At 38.7% G+C, this 16058-nt stretch overlaps 1 protein-coding gene across 9 annotated transcripts in view; it reads right to left on the reverse strand.

The window, feature by feature from the left end:
- ADD3 (adducin 3) overlaps positions 1-16058 on the reverse strand; it is a 101251-nt gene that overhangs the window by 56509 nt on the left and 28684 nt on the right. For 8 of the 9 annotated variants that reach the window (XM_054831747.1, XM_054831755.1, XM_054831745.1 and 5 more), the window contains one exon: positions 9045-9089. The exons of the other annotated variant lie outside the window; for it this stretch is intronic. The gene's annotated coding sequence lies outside the window, so the exon portion shown is untranslated. The remainder of the gene's footprint in view (positions 1-9044; positions 9090-16058) is intronic. 9 annotated transcript variants of the gene reach the window in all.

The raw sequence follows: 16058 nt of genomic DNA on the forward strand, positions 1-16058 counted from the left end.
ATACCTTACCAAGAAGTATGTGTTATCAGCAATGTAAAAAAAAGTCACTCTCATCCAGTCTGATGCATGCCAATCACATATGAAGACAGAGGAAAACTTGGACTTGTCCAATTTCACAGGACTACTTCCCGACCATGCCACATTCACCACAAACTAAGCTTTACCTACATCTTGTTGTCAGAACTTGACCAAAACTGAACATTCACATCTAAATTAACGTATGTTGGCAGTCACAGATTTTGACTTCATACAGGTCATTTCGTGCACTCAATGCAATAGTTAATTTCAGTCCACTATTTCTTATGATCTAATTATTCATTGACATCCACCTAATTTAACAAAAAGTTACATTGCAGCATAGTATATTGTTTCTGGTTATTAAGTAAGTATATTTTTCACAAAGTTATATGATTACTGAGCAAATTTTTGGGGTTTTTTTGTGCATTTGACACCACTAGCAGTTTCAATTCTGCAAGCTGAAGGGGAGGAAAAAGAAGAGACCCAATTAACTGCGTGCCCCACCATAAGGCTAAATGTACATGCGCACTTTGTGCAAATCATAAGACAAATGATATATGCCCCCATGTTTACCAATACTGTGGCCTTTGTTCCTAAAGAAACATACCAACTTGCCTGTACAGACCTGCTGGTCTGTGGTACCCTGACTATGTCTGGAATGCTTTTAATATATTGAAATTGTGTTTGCCTATTTTCCTGCCTCTGATCCTGTGGTGGTTTTAAGTAACAGATCACAGTTGCCAGATCAGTGTTGTCGCATGCAGTTACCATAAGGTCTCTTGGGCAAATGTTATTTACTCCTGGCAATTTGCTACCTTTTTTTTTTTTTTGTAATTATTTTGTAGGGTTCTAAAAAACTTTTATACCAACATTTCAATTTGAGACCAAATCTCAAAATATCCCCTTCAGAATGAAGTTCCTGCATTAAAATCTCTCAGGAAAGTCAACTTGGATACAAATGATTTAACTTTATTTCTGCACCTTATCTTTGCCGAGCACTTCTTTTACAATTCAGTCATCTATCAGCTCTCCAGTCTGTCTGGCAAGACATCCATTTCTGATGTACTTGAAATGGTTCAATTTAAATGATTTATTGTAGGCTCTCATATCTTTAGCAAATTGTTTCTCAGAATATCTTTTGGCCAGACTTATTATACTTTAAAATTTAATTTGAGAGGTGGGGGTTTTTTTTCTATTTTCTTTGGAGAAAACTTCAACTTTTGAAAGATGTCTCTCTGTTTCTAAGAGAATCCTTAACTCTGCTATAAAACCTTCCTTACCTCTTAAAAATAAAAAGTAGCAGAAAACAAAACAAAACAAACAAAAACCAGAAGTCTCTGAGAGATAGTATATATTTTATCCAACTTCTAATTCACAGTCTTTAAAGAGACACTTTACTACCTGCAGGCTTCAACTTCCTTCCAAGCATTCTCACTTTCACGACTAGCAAAGGCAGAAGGCTGGCATGGAAACTGCAGTGTTCAGTTACCAGTGAACTTTCAGTTCAACCATACAAACATAACCAAAGTCCAAAGTTCTACTTACTGGGAGCCAGGTAAGACCAGTTTTGCTATCCCAGACTCCATGCCAACGTACTGAAAGTGACACTGATGCTTTCTAGAGTCACTGCCTTCTACAAGCTTGAGACTGGTATCAACAGGCTTCCTCCTTTGAAAAATCTCCCGAAGTTACCTCCTTCTGTATCTTCACGGTAGCAGTTACTGCTCCAAACATCAAGGCCATTTGTTGAATGTATTATAACCAGGATCAGAACTCTTGTGAGTTACAGTATGTTTCATAATTAAAGGAACACATATTAAAAGACTGTAAAGAGAATGCAAACAAAGGGGTTTGTTCTGTTGTTAAATTTTAATATTTGGGGACTTGACTGCTTTAGCTTATTAGAAGAATTAACTTAAAATTAAGTTACAGCCTATGTCAAGTATAAATGGTCTAATACCATCCCTACAATTAAAGATGGTTAGCTGAGAATAAACAAATCTGATTCAGTGATGATCAGCCACTGATTTGTGTAGTTGCACTAATGTTAATCCAGAAACGTGGATAACTTGAACTTAAAATTAAGAGAACTAATTATAGGTTACTGCAATTACCTGTACAGGCAAACTTCAAACTGAACCTTTTGATGTGAAACACTATGTATCTTTCTCCAATTTGAGGTGTAGACACCAGGCAATAACAGCAACTATTCAGCATTGAAAACAGTTCCTGAATGCAGACAGAGCATAAAGAAGTCAGACTTGCACTTATACTACCTTAGAGATTTTATTTTTACCCCCATCACCCTTCAACCAAGACTCTCCTCAGCCTAAAGATGACACAAGACAAATCACGTTTCCTAGCACTCCACACTGATAACCAGCAGAGATTGTAGCATTGGAAATGCTCAGTTAACAGCATAAGCCCTTTAGAAGGAACAGAATTAAGAGAGTGTCAACTGCAAATAACTCAGCTGACATTGTTTTAACCTGACATGCCAAGGTACACAACTAAGCCAAACCTTAAAACTAGTTCCATGTTTAACAGATTCTTTTCTATGAGTCATCACTGGTCATTAGCAGACAGAGAAAACCCTCATGTTATTACAACTGAACTGTTAAGTAGTAAATCCAGCTTCAGCAGAGGGCAAACAAAAAGCTGTATGTTTATTAAACTGACTTTCTAAATATCAACATTTGCTAAGGAGGTCATCATTACTGAATACAGTGCAATAAGTGAAGGGGAAAAAATTCCTAAAAACACAGGCTGTTGTTGAAATTATTAAATCAGTATTGAGTGGAAGAGAGTTTTAAGGCTCATAACCACTTTGGAAAAAGTTCAATTTTTAAACACTTATTCTTCATTCACTCCACTCAGTTTATGAATAAAGCCAAACCAGACTAGGTTGGATAAAAACCCAACAATCTCCACTGTAAAGTCACAGTGATGAGCTGATAATGCTCACAAAGATTCAACATTGTTAAGCCATCAAGCGCAGACTTACTCCTAAACTGAGAAGCAATTAAAAAAATTAAGTACAGTGTGGTAGAGATAGGGTGACACATTTAAACCCATTTTGTTAATAATAGTTAAAATGCTAGCAAAATAGAATGATTTTGCCTTTTGGAAACAATATTCAATTATAAGCTAGACCTGTTCTCTTGTAGTTATTAGTTTATTGATTTAAAATATGTTAGTCTGCAATTCTGAATTGGCATTTTCATCACACTTCGAGCTGCAAATCTGATCACTGTGTCACAAGCTACTGAATAATTATATCAACTCTTTTTTCCAGATCTGTTCTTCAATAAGTCATAATTAACAGGATTTGATAACACAATCTGTACCACTAACTTGTAACAGCCTGCTCATGTCAACTGAAAAAGGACAAGTTTTTTGTTTAGTGAACTCCAGAGCTCCAGCACTTCTCTCCCATGCTCAGCAGTACCCGATCCCCACAATTCCTTCTGGAGATACCTGCCAAGCTCCTCTGACCCCTGCTGCAATCAGAGACTTTACATGAATGTTGCTCTCTTCCTCCTTCTGCCTTGCATGAAACTGCTTTATCACATGAACTGAGGAATTTGACAGGGAATGAGATATAGAAGCTTATCTGCTGCCAGCAAACTGCTTTCACAATAGGGGCATCGGAAAGGGAAAGGGAAAATGGCACAGAGCAATCCAACACTCTTCAACACGTTCCAGGCACTCAAGAGGGGGAAGACCGGCACCAACAATTCAGGATTTTAGCTTAATGAAAATAATCCCTTAAAAAGATACATTGGCTGGGAAAGCCTGAATGTCTTTTCCCTAAATCCACAACAGGGGTAATATCTACAAAAATTCTGCACAAACCCAAGGATCAGCAGCATGCCTGAAGAAGCAGGTTCTTCACTTCAAGTGCCCTATTCACATTTTAAAAGGCTGCATGAATTTGGATAAACCTTCCTCACTCCTGTAGATCATATAAGTAGCGGTAATTCTGAAGAGTGATGTTTTCCTGGTTTACTTTAGAAGCTTCCTCATCCTCAGCTACTAAGCTCTCCTCCTCCATCTTTCCATCACAGTGAGAGAAGCCATGCAAGTGCTCAAGCTTAGTCTCATCATGACAGAGAAACTTTAGTTTTGGCTCTTTTGAGACAAGACAATCATCAGTTTGGGGCTGAGGATACAGAGAACCAGGTTCTATTTTGCAATGGCAATCTATGTGGAAAATTATGGTGGTTTAAAAATAATAATTAAACCAAAACACAAACAACCACACAGCCCTTTCGCACATGTAATAAAGCAACAGGAGCTACACGCAGAACAAGTGCTTTCTTCTAAGACAACAACTGTAGAAACGTTGAACAGGATCTCCTTTTGTCTTTTTTTCATATTCTCTTTGATTACTTTAGCTTGCACAATATATACCCCACATTGTATTTCATTTGTTTATGAGTATCTGGGCAGAGCTCCAGTGCTTTGATGCAACTGGTCACAATGAACAGCTCAGTTCAGCACGAGCACTACCACCAGCAGGGAAAGCAGGAGAGGTGGAGGAGATACAGCACCACGGTCACGTCCAATACACGACAGGGTTGAGACCAGCCAAGCAAACAGGAACTGAATTCCAAAAAGTTTCTTCACCTCAACAGGAAAGACAAAGTCCAATAAATGGACTCCAGAAAAACATAGTTGTCTTCAGATTGGAAAAAGATAACTACACTCATCATGAATGAGAAAAATGCAGAGTGCAGATACAGTATGAACAAATATTACTGTCTGCAGCTACAAATATTTAGTGAGAAGATTAAGTCAAAGACTCAGACTTTTCTGCACTGAAACTTACCATGTTAACAAAAAAGTTTCAAACCGATTTCCTACACAGAACAAGGTATCTGATTACGTGGTTTTATGAAATGTGCATGAGCAGAACCATGTGTTTAGTTTTGTTTTTGTTAACAGACTGCAAGACCAACTTCTTTTTATGAATATTTACTGGAAACAGGCATTTAAGGCAGAAATACACTTGTATCACATATTCTGCTTCATCATTCGTGCAGACAGGATTATCTAGAATCACTGACATTTGAAGAGCCCCACCTAAGGGCCTTAAATGGCCCCGATTCAAAAACTGACCAAAATAAGAAAGTTCACCCTGACCATGGGGCTCAGAGGGAGCAAATAAACACACATTTAACAGGAGGATCCCAGGCCTCTAGGATGCTAAAGGATGGTTCTGTCAGGGCTGGTAACTGACAGAGGACAGAGAATATTAGTTTTCCACATTTGCATAAAGAGCCATATAACATCCAGGAGTAAACACTGATTAAAGAGTTTCCCTTGCTCAAGTCTAGGAAGGGGTGTGCCTAAATGGATTTCAAGCCAATGTTCATCCCAATTTCTCTTTGCTGGACTGGAAGGGTGAGGGCTGGTAGGAAAATGGAGATGTACACTTGACGATGGTAAAATAGACAGATGTGTTGAAAGACGCATTGGGGGGAGGAAGTGGGAACCATCAACAGCATGCTTAAAATAGTCCCACAAACAACATCTAGCCTCTCTCTAAGCTTAGAAAGCCCAGGGGCTCAAAAGCACCAAAACTACAGCAGCCTGGTTAGAAACATGACCTTCACCAGTGCTGCTACAATCATCCTGCAAAACAGATGTGCCCCGTACCATGTGTGCGAGGAGGAATGGGACACTAAGGACTGACACTAAGTCGGGTAGAGAAAAAAATTTTGGTCAACTCTACATTGGTAATACACAAAAAACCCCAAACTTTGGTAACTGTCCTACTCTGCCCTACCTTGACCTCGTCCTCAATACTACGTGTATGGGGATTTTAAAAGTCTAATTTCTAGCAAAATGAGTAATGCTAACTGGGGCACTGAAATGTGTTTCATATCAGAGAAAGGCATTACCCACTGCTCTCAAAAAGCATTAAAAAAAAAAAAATAACTTTACAAACTTGCTGAATCTTAAAGTGGAGTTTTGTGAGATGGTTTCAGAAAATCGGCCCCAAGAGGTCCCCTGAATGTTTTAACAAATCAAGGTCTGAGCCCTCCTCAGACGAACCACATAGGACAACAGAAGCCAAAGGGAGCGCAGTTTGCCCAACAGCTCAGAGTCAATGCTGGATTTTATTTAACCAGGTTAAATTGTTGGGGGTAATGCTGCCAGCCTTTCTGTGTTTCAGGGAGAGCTTGGGGTTTTTATTATTATTTTTTTAGGAAAAATCAAAATAAATTTGAACACGGATTTAGATTAATCTTCCATCTTACTGTATTTTTGTACCATTTGCTTTTCAACTGTTCCTTAGAGCAGGAAATAAGGCGGCAGTCATTTTACCGTGTTCTGCCATCGTTATAATGTGATGTACGAGACTGGAGTTATTGAATAAGCTCATAAACCCCCAGGTTACATTCTTCTTCATCTGCAGCCTTGCCTTTCAAGTGAGCTCTACTCTTATTAAAAGGATCAGAAACTGTCCTCAGGCATACCCTGTCTTTGAAGATGAAGCCCCAGCTACATTTTATGGAAAAGACCTCTCAGTTCGTACCTTCGCCAAACTGCATAGCAGGTTTAAACAATTATGCAAGACGGTGGATTTTGATTCCAGGCTCCTCTTACTCAGTCTCAAGTTTTAAAAATAATATTTTTCTTTCTGCTAGGGCACTCCTGAAATAAATGTTCCAAACAGTGATGATCCAAAGGCATTAAAGAAAAAAGTTACAGCTCAAACAGTGTGACACAGATTATGAATAAAGAAACCCTTCCCATATGGAAAAGTTTTTAAAATTTGACATTTCTTTTCAATATGCATTAATCAGAAAGACAGTAGTGAATTCTGACTGCTTCAGACAGAAGAGAATCAAAACTCCTGGGATATATTACACAAAAGAGCAATTGCAAAGAAGGAAGAACAGTCCTACAGTTTTTTAAAACTTAACGATTAACAGTGTTTTCTCAAATGGCTGGGAAAGTCTGCAGTTTGGAGCCAGCCACATGTTACTTATCAATGCTTCAAATGCAGGGTGAGTAAGAAAGGCCATGTCTGGTTCCTTTTGCAATAGGGAAAAATCTCTTTTGAAGTCTTTCTGAGGGACTGACGGGGAAGAAAGTGTCAGGAAAAGGATCTGACAGGTTTTGCACAGTGAGGGGCAAAAAGACGTCTGGAGTAAAATCTCTTGTCTAAATTGGGCAAAGAGATAGAAACCTCTCCTGCAGCACTGGAGACGCCAGATAAAAAGTCTGAGACTCCCTTGTATATTTTTTCCAGCCACGCATGAATTCCTTTTTATGCTTTTTGCCAGCTTCTCATCTTACCAGGAGCCTGCAGGAGAGGCCAGTCCAGCACTGAAGGGAACATAGCCATTTTGGGGCTCCATGTACAGCAGACAGACTCCCAAGTATCACGGAAAACAACTTGCATTTTAAACACCCCAAGCATCACAAAACACCTCAATTTAAAGGTGGAAGTGATCACCTGAATGATCTTAAAGCAAAGTTGAAAGACTAAGAAATTACTCTGTTTCTTGAAGTGAAACTGGTCAATGTGTCACTGTCAATATTGTCATTTTGCTCTGGGACAGGATTTCTCTCCTGTATTTTCAATTCTGTGCAAATAACTAACCTAAGAAGTTCTGCATCGCCTGCAATGTAAGCATAACTATCCACCAACAGGTCAAGAACTAGACACATTTCATTTTTACCAGCACTTTAAGTTGCTCTGCCCTGTCTTTTAAATTTCCACACTTTTGAAGAAACCAATCAAAAAGAAAACAGCCATTATTTTTTTCCTCAATTGCAAAGACAAAACAAATGCTTGACATAACCAGTCTCTAAAAGCTGAATTAAAAGGAGACATTTAAGAGATTACTTCCATAAAAGTTGTACTCTTATCTATATCAAATTGCTTTTCCATGTGTCGCATGAGCAACCTGCACAGCTAAAAATACACAAACTTAGCATTAATTTCTCAACAGGGCAGAAAGCTCCAGAGTTCACTACATCACTCGCAAGTAACAATTTCATGCACTCTTAGTGGAAGAAGGCAGCTCAGCACTATTCAGTTTGAAGTGCACAGAAGAATGTAGCAAGCTTTTATTAATAAAAGCCATTATCTTTCCACTTTGATAAAGTGATAACGTTTTGACTCCTTCCTTGCTTCTGCCTCATAGCATTGCAATTGCAAGGTATGTGTAGTAGCATTTCGCAGGTAATATTTCACAGCAAATAAAGGAGAAAAAACTTTCTCCAACTCAAAAAAGTTCCTCCAAAAGAATCCTAGCCAGGTGTTAGCAACAGGATTATTTTAATATAGTCATTCTAACTACATAACAGGCCTGAAAACATAAGTTGTAACACACCTTCTTTTTTTAATCAAAGACTGGGGAGCTGTAGAAAACCCTAGTGGAAAAAAGATACTTCAGATAAGAGATTAGGCACTAAAATCCCTAAAAGATTGCACTGCAAGAATGTTTGCTGCCTGCTATTATAAAAATGAAGTCCACAACACAATGTATGCTAGCTATACCACAGTAACACTTGTAAGACACAGTAGTCAGAAGTGTCTGAAAAAAGGTACAAAAAAACCAGTTCCTCACTTGTAAATTATAGGCTACTGCTCAGGTTTTGCTGTCTTCATACCGCTCCTTTTGCATCTTTAGGAACTGTACATGTGATGGTTAAATAATGTGCTGAAGTCTGCTAATTACTGTGACGAATATCAAAGCTTTATATGTTTTTGATGCTACTTATCAACAGCTGGTCAGTGGTACAAACTGGTAACATCCATCTCACTGTGGCTGGAACTTGCAGGACACCTCGATATCCTCACACATAAGAAGTTCCATTACATATTTAAAGCAAATATTATGCAGTATTGTTCAGACTCTTGCACACACACCAAAGCTTTTTAATAAAACCACTTTAAAGTGGCAGTTTGCTGATTCAGTTCCCCTCCTCCCCCTTAAAATCAATACACTAAATGACAAGCAAGAACACAGCAAAGAATTCAGACAGTAAAACGTTTTAGGTACCTTGATTTTTTCCACAGCTCTCCTTGGTCTAGTAATGTAATTGACCTGCAAAACAGAAGAAAGAGATTACTGGCTCCTGGTAGGCTTTTCAATATTACTGGAATATACCATACACTTAAAACTTGGAAAAGCATTAACACAACAATTAGTTTCTTGAACTCTTATTCAGAATATTTAATTGAATTACATTTTACTTTGTTATCATAACAAACATTTTTCATATAAAAAAGTCTCAAAGGAAAGTCTCATTTATGAGCACCTAGTTGGAAATCTCACCATTCTGCCTCATGCACGCCAGATTACAAATCAAAAAGTAAAATTCAGCCTACCTGCTGCATTTTTAAAATACAGCATAACAGCCACAATCCACAATTCCTTTTCTAGCCCAGCAGAAGTTGAACTCTAGAGTGGCTGCTCTGCAGCTGAGCGGGCAGGTTCCGGTCGGGCGGGAGCCAGGGCAAGGAACACAATACTGCTCTTTGAAGGTTGTCAACTGCTGGTATGCAAAGTTCATAAGAAAACAACTGCCTTGCTCTGACCCTTTCCCACCACTGAGCAGCTATGGGTTTTCCTCTTGCCTTCATCTTCTAACATGAAAGTAAAATAAGTAAATAATAGCAATTGTTTACTTCTATCATCTTTTGTCTTCTCAGTCTTTGAGCACAAGTTATCTTCAATCAAACCTGACAGATCTATTTCCATCATCTTCCCTTTTTCTTCAACCACTCTTCCAAGGAAAAGAAGTTATTTCCTGGGGGACAGGGGCCAGACTCCTTGATTACATAGATGCGTACAAAACACATGCTACATTTTCTTTTTTAAGATCTACACATTGCAAACTAGACATTTTATACATTGTGAAAACACTAAGCTCAGCCTACCATCAGGCACAGGTGGTACTTCTCACCAACCTGTTAACCCATTTTTATTCATCAGGTTGTAACAGCCTCTTTCAATCATCACCAGGTTTTCCTTGTTACTCTCCCATGACTTCAATATAGTATCCTCACACATTACTGTTTCAGTCTTCTCAGTATATTGTACTAGAAATACTTCACAAAGTTACTTTAAGACATTATTGTTACAGGATATTGTGAAGCAAAAAACAAAACTTCCAAGACAACCACGGTTAAAATAAGATGTTATTGCTCCAATTGTCTATTTTCCCTGAATTACCTTGTTACAGAAAGTCAGTTCCTTACTGAATTGAAAAAATAAATGTTGCCATAAATATGGCATTATTTTCAGCAAGTTCATGTTTAGGAATGAACAATGTACTTATACTCAGTATCAATACAGGTAAACAGCCACAAAACTACTTCATCTACTTTTAGACCTGACAGGAATATAGATTTAGGGGACAGAATTGGCTCTAGCCAGGTGCTCTGCGTGGGGCTTGAGGATATTTGCTTATTTCGCTGTCCTGCCAACTGCTCCCTGGCAGAGCACACAAAGTGATGGCAGTGACTGGGGAAAGAGGAGGAAGTGTATTGGCATCAAAATGTCATGTTAGAGCAGAAGCCCTCCACAGTGTCAGGAATTTAAACACTTTAACGTGACTGTTTATTCTTGGCATGAGTACGGTTTATTTTTCATCTACTTCACACTGCTAGAGATAAGGGAATGCTATTTCTATGCAAGTTCCTGATACGCTATTTTAAGCGCAGCCATCACCCACAAGAAGAGATCCCATCTTGCAGGCTAGCAGCTACTGTTTCTAGAGGGTATTGGTAGACGACTCCAACATGAAAATTTAATATTCTCTCCAATTTTGTCAGCTCTGGTTGGCAGAACGCAGAGGTGCCCATTTATGACAGTGTGTAACACTACTTTAGCCCGGCTGGAGCACTGCTCACTCCCATGGGGGCCAGCATAGCCCCAGGTAAGCAACAGCCAGCTTGCTTGGCTGCGTCCCGACCTCTGGGTGCTGGAGAATTTGGAGACCCTACAGCTCTCAGCAAAAGCAGGCAGAGGGGGAAATAGCTGAAGCCAGGAACTGACACACTCCAAACATCCTATGCTTTTAAGCAGATTTTTTTTTCTGCCCTTTGTCACAAGCTCTTTGCTACAATCCCTTTCTTCTTCTTCACATCCCTCCTTCCTAGTATCACTCAGTGCACTTTCACAAGTTCTTCCTCCCTCTTCAATTCAAAATTCTTATTAAAAAAACCCAACAAATACCCCATGACAATTACAAATCTACTATGCCATTTGGTGCCATGACCTAATTCACTTTGCTTAATCTATCAGGGTCTTTTCATCCCGCTCTACCCGACCCTTGTGTATGCGCAAGATGCTCTTTGACATAGGCACTCGTCTGCGGTTGTCTTCACTGCGCTTAGCACTGTTTAGGCCATATTCTCAGCTCTTATTCATTAATTAAATGCCTCTATGGCTGAAATAAAATTATACATCCAGTAACAAAGGACGCAGATTGCATCAAGAACGGGAAAAAGAAAATCTGAAAAGGAGTAACAGTCAAAGCCAGGTCTCACATCAAGGAAAATATCAACTGAAAGACATTCTTGGATGAATAAATTAGGAAGAGAAATGGAATTTAAACTCAAGGTATGACAGTAGAAAGACAAATATTGAATACTAGCAGCTTCAAAAAAAAATTGGAATACATCTGAATTAATGCATATGTCAGAAATCAGACATATTACACAAATCCTAACAGGATATTGAAAATGCAAGTACAAATTAAATGTTAAATGAGAGCTTCGTCCTGTAGGACAAAAGGATTTGTATGTCAGACATACCATTTCTCTTCTTGAGAATTAAAGCACAAAAGACATTTGATTATTTGAGAGCTAGCTCTCCCCCACTCGGAGAAGCAACATTTTAGAGCTGCATCCAGAAACTATGAATAATCACAATGATGGATAGTCAGGAACTGATGGGATATCCCAGAGAAACACCTCCTGGAATGAAAATATAATCTTCAACTACTCATATTATAATGGATGATTAGCATATATTAGGAAAATACACTTCTGGTTTGAATCCAAATCTTGAATATAAAAAGCAAAGCTCTAGTAAATATTTAAGAGAATTTTGAGTTCCAAACTGAAGAGCTGGCAACTAATTTCTTTTTTTAACAAACAAAACCATCAAAAGATTGTGCAACTCTAAGAGCCCTTAAGGAAACAATTGGGAATTTTTCATAACATGGTATTTCCTTATACCACTGACCACAGGAATGCAAACAGTTCCACCAAACAGAGATTTCTTCATTGGAAACAACTGACAATCTAACCATGTTTCCATCTTTTCCACTCTCAGCGCTCAGCATACAAAATAGATGATATAATAGAATACAGAAGTGTCATACCAGGACCACAAGCTATCTTTACTAAAACTCAGCACCTAAGAGGCTTTACAAGAATATTTTTCCTGAGGGTTAGGGAGAGAACTTATGTTTAATTATCGAGCATCTTTGTCTAATCAATGCTTGTTTTTATACTGCTATTTCTACTTGTTGGATTTTCCCAAAATACTGTTAGCATCCCTATCAACCAGAAACAGACCCGTGGCCCTAACCATAACTCCGTATATCAGTAACAAGACTGAGTCCTGCAGCATTCCCTGAGAGCAAGGCAGGTGATGCTAAGGAGGAGCACTGGCACAAAAACATGGGTTGTTACTCAACTTGCCAAGTGGAAGAAAAAGCAGTACTACTATTAGTATTGTATAAGGTACAAGGGGTATATCCCCCATGTTAGTCTAATGAATAGATTTCCTCCCCAAATTCTCTGTTTGGGACTATTATTTGAGCAATGCCAACTGACACTATGGGTCCCTCCAAAGGAAGCTGGAAACATTGGCGTATCTATATGGGCAACAGCACTCTTAGTACTCACCGGCCTTCAGACCCTGCATGAGGAGACCAAGTATCAGAGATATCCCAAGGGAAAGGCAAGACAGTCCTTACAAAGGGACTTGATTTTCTTGACAGCTAATTAACAAGTCACTATCACAGAAAAAGCAATTTACACCCTGTGCTGAGCTTCATGCTGCAAAGAGAAAAAAAGAGAAGACATTAACATAAGCAAACGTAAAACCGGAGAGTATCATCAGAATTCAGGAAGGCACCAGGAATGCTAAGAGGTACTAATCATCAGCACCCTGACAAATATCTGTCATTGCAAATTTGCAACTCAATTAAGCCAAGATTTTAATCAGGGCTACAACTGTACTTAATTCTCTCCATTGCAGCTGAAGGAAAGCAAGGGGAGCAAGTCATAAAAACAGAATAAAACTGAAATGTGCTACAAAGAGACCAAATTGTTTTCAGAAGGAAAAAACAAAACAAACAAAACCCATGAAAGACAAAGCTTTATGGAGTTAGTGTGCCAAACAAGTCAAGAATTCTGGATGGTAGAGAAGACGGATAAATGTCTTAACTTCGGATAGATGTTAAAAGACTTTGCTTGCGTGGGAGGGTGTTTACAATCTATGGCAGAGTTATTATTACCCTGGTAGTCAAGGAAACCACCCTTACAATTACAAGATTTCAAATATTGGAATTCCCTGTTTAGGAGGTATGATGGTTTAACCCCAGCTGGCAACTAAGCACCACCCAGCCACTCGCTCACTCCCCTCCAGTGGGATCAAGGAGAGAATCAGAAGAGTAAAAGTGAGAAAACTCGTGGGTTGAGATAAAGACAGTTCAGTAGGTAAAGCAAAAGCCGCTCACACAAGCAAAGTAAAACCAGGAATTCATTCACCACTTCCCATGGGCAGGCAGGTGTTCAGCCATCTCCAGGAAAGCAGGGCTCCATCACACATAACGGTTACTTGGGAAGACAAACCCCATCACTCCAAACATCCCCCTCTTCCTTCTTCTTCCCCCAGCTTTATATGCTGAGTATGACATCATATGATATGGAATTTCCCTTTGGTCAGCTGTCCCAGCTGTGTCCCCTCCCAACTTCTTGTGCACCCCCAGCCTACTCACTGGTGGGGTGGGGTGAAAAGCAGCAAAGGCCTTGGCTCTGTGTAAGCACTGCTCAGCAATAATGAAAGCATCCTGTGTGATCAACACTGTTTTCAGCACAAGTCCAAAACACAGCCCCATACTAGCTACTATGAAGAAAATTAACTCTATCCCAGCCAAAACCAGTACAGGAGGGAGGACGGAAAAATCCTCCATGCTCTTTGAAAAGAAGAATGCACTTTAATCTTCCGAGATAAGTGAAAAAATAGCCATTGCAAGTCTTCCATAATATTTTCACGTAAAAAAACCACAAAACCATTTACCAGGGGTTACTGAACAGGAAGCTAAAAATTTCAAGCTAGGTTTATTTGAACCATTGCATCTCTTGATCTTTTCTTTCAAATAGAGCGCACTGAACTCTCAAAGTGCTGACCTTTTGCCACAGAACACTTTTGGTCTGGAGAATTCAACTTTTCTAAAGTTACATACATATGAACCCTCCCCTCCTTTTTAGACGATGCAGAAGATCAAAACAAAAATTATACAAAGCAGCAGCTTGGTTTAATTATAAATAGTAAAGCAAAAATTATTTTTCCAGTTATTATATTAACTAGACAACAAAAAAACCCCACATCAGCTGATATGTCAAGGTCTGACTGAGATTTAGAAGATTACTCAAAAACTATTTTTTATTTTTATTACTGTCAGTGTTCTAGAAAAAAGCATGCACCAAAAGCTTTTCAATTTAATCTTACTGGTGATGCTATAGAGAACTACCCAAACTCTGCAGACTGTAGCAAGGCAGTAGTTACAGCACACCACATATTTCCACAATTAGAACATAGTAATATCAAGCTACACATGAAATTATTTGCTGGTTTTCATTAAAATGCACAGTTCACTTTTATTTTTCCCTACACTCATTGCACCAAGATGCATGTTTAAAATGGCAATAAACGACCGGGCAGAGTCTATGTAACATTCAAACTAAAATTGAATCGGCACTACAATCAGTGGAAGCTTTGGTGTTGATAAGGAAGCAGAGACTGATTTTAGAAAAAAATGTTACAAATCAAAGCTATTGAAGAATATCTGAAAAGCTTTAATTATGACTTCTGGCTGAACTAAATACGTATGAAAATGAAGATGCTAATTCACACTAACCTTTGTCATCTGATAAATCCCAATGCTCAACAATTCAATGTTGTAAAGAACATAGCTGCTGTCTGGTATCTACTCTAACTACTAAGTGTTTCTCAGCAAGACCATAAATATCTTTTCAGGTAGGGTATTTTAAGTACTGCATTATTAACTTTTCACATAAATACAGTCCAAGTGGTGGGAAACGGCAGTTTCAGAAGTCATCTGAATGGCCTTAAGGATCCAGATGCCGGATACAGTTCTGCGACAAGCATCCTAACTGGCCTCAGGAAAATAATTTCAGCATTACATACTTCTGCTCTGCTCGCCCCCTTAAAATGAGGTGAAGTCTCTACTGAGATCAGCGTTAGTCAAACTGTATTCATTCATATTTGTTAATATATTGCATCTCTTTCAGTGACAGTACTTCAAGCCAGACAAAATACAAGTGCTAACTGTGGCTTCAAAAAGTCTGTAAAGGGGAGGTGGACAGTGCTCCTTTAGCCCTCATATGAAAAATCATATGTTAAAGCTAGACACAATACATTTAAGCAAAATAATTTTCAAGCTATGTCCAAGATTTGGGTAATTGGGAAAAAAAACCCAAAAAAACCCCAACAAACTACCTAGCATTTTCCACCTGCTAGTTAATGCCCCTGAACTTGCATCCTAATCTTCCCCCCCTGCTTTTTTTGCTGCACTCCTCATATATTCTGGTACTTAGAGTCTTCAAATATTAAATCTCTACTAGAAGAAAAAAAACATATATATATAAAATTCCATTTTTAAAAGAAAATGAAATGTGAAAGCCCAACATGACTCCTTCCTCACCTTTTGTTAACACAGGTTTCCTGCTTTCTTCATGTTCCCGAGAAGAAATCTCTTTCTCATTTTCTACCAGTCTTTCAGTATCACTTCCAACTCATTAGCTTTTG

Source organism: Grus americana, chromosome 7 (genome assembly GCF_028858705.1).
Source record: "Grus americana isolate bGruAme1 chromosome 7, bGruAme1.mat, whole genome shotgun sequence".
In the NCBI taxonomy this organism is placed as follows: domain Eukaryota; kingdom Metazoa; phylum Chordata; class Aves; order Gruiformes; family Gruidae; genus Grus; species Grus americana.